This window comes from Polyergus mexicanus, unplaced genomic scaffold (assembly GCF_030449975.1).
Source record: "Polyergus mexicanus isolate NDT 795.1 unplaced genomic scaffold, iyPolMexi1.0 SCAF_9, whole genome shotgun sequence".
NCBI lineage: Eukaryota > Metazoa > Arthropoda > Insecta > Hymenoptera > Formicidae > Polyergus > Polyergus mexicanus.
In genome coordinates this window covers 6,523,646-6,525,211 of record NW_027223329.1, presented here as the reverse complement: position 1 = coordinate 6,525,211, position 1,566 = coordinate 6,523,646, and the positions used below count along the sequence as shown (strand labels likewise).

General features: G+C 37.9%; 1 pseudogene; it reads left to right on the top strand.

The window, feature by feature from the left end:
* Positions 1 to 596: 596 nt before the first annotated feature.
* LOC138936430 (uncharacterized) lies at positions 597 to 1,287 on the top strand (annotated as a pseudogene).
* The last annotated feature ends 279 nt before the right edge of the window (positions 1,288 to 1,566 follow it).

The following is a 1,566-nucleotide window of genomic DNA, read 5'->3' as shown; positions in this document are numbered from 1 at the left end:
AGTTTCCGAATTACAGAGCCTATAGCGGGTGTACAGCCGGCCTACAACGGGCTCGTACCTGCATGCCGGCCGCTCAGAATTGGCCGTGCGCGTCCTAACAGGCTATTAGACAGGTCTAGCAGGTCAGAACGTTAGTATTGTGTATCCTCCCTTCTTTCTAACGCATTTTAGGCTATATAAAGTTGAAAAAACCATTAGTCAGTCATCTGATGTTCATGTCGTGGCACGCGTTATTTTAACATTATTCGGAATATTTTAGTTTTAAATATGGAGAGCCGAACAAGAATTAATAGAAAGGATTCAAGGACAATATTAGGACGCGCAACTAAACCGAAAAAAGACCAAAACCGCCTAATCGTCATGAATTTGAATGCAAAACTGCTTCTACAAGTGCATCCGCGAAAAAACTAAAAAATTCTCACACGGAAGTACTGGTAAATGCGATGTATGGTTATCGTATTATCAATTTTTTAGCGATATTTTCCAGTCTCAGTGAAATAGTGAAGTGCAAAACATGTGATAGAAATGTGACTTTCTCTGAGTCAAGTACTCGCGAACTTGGATTTAAATTGGTAATAAATTGTGACAATTGTGAATATATGTGATATATTACTTCTTGTCCACTCATACAGAACGCGTATGAAATTAACAGATGAATCGTATTCGCGATGAAACTTCTCGGTATTGGTTATGAGGGCATAAGAAAGTTTTGCGCAATTATGGATCTTTAAAAAATGTTCACTAAAACGGTTTATCAGGACATTAATACAAACATTCATTGCGCGTCGAAAACTGTTGCCTCTATATTATTTTCTGACACTGCTACTGAGGAGAAAAACTTAATGGCAAAAGCAGAAAATATATCAGAACCAGCGGGACTAATGATTTCCGGAGATGGCATGTGGCGAAAGTGCGGTTTTACGTCGTTGCAAGGAGTCGTGTCGCTGATTGGATTGCATTCTGGCAAAGTACTAAATCGTGAAATCATTTTGCAAGCAATGCGAATACTGGAAGGAAAAATATAACTCGACTGAATTGGAATTGTGGATGCAATCGCATAAAAAAACGTGTTCAACGTGTAAATCACGAAGAAAGTTCGGGTAAAATAGAAATAGACGGAGCAATAGAAATGTTCAAGAGGAAGATTTGCATGGAGTTAAATATTTATCATACAACAATGACAGTCATTGTAAGACATACAAAGGTATCGTTAAATCGCAAATATACGGGGAGAACATTACGAAAAATAATCGACAAGTTAAGCGTTTATTACGGACTTGCTATTAGGACACAAAAAAATTCAATAGAAGATATGTAAATTGCAATAAGGGCAATGTTGAAGCACAAATTGTTAACTGACGCTAAACCGCAACATGAGAACTATCCGCTCGGGCCAAGTTCTTGGTGTTCCTTGCAGGTAACAAAGGTGACAACTAATTAAGTAAATACACTCACAAACTTGCTCTTCATCCTGATTTTATAAAGGCAATCACTTCCTATCCAGAAACTTAGCAAAGATGATTTGTTAGAGCGCTGTTTGGGTGGTTACATTCAAAATTCGAACGA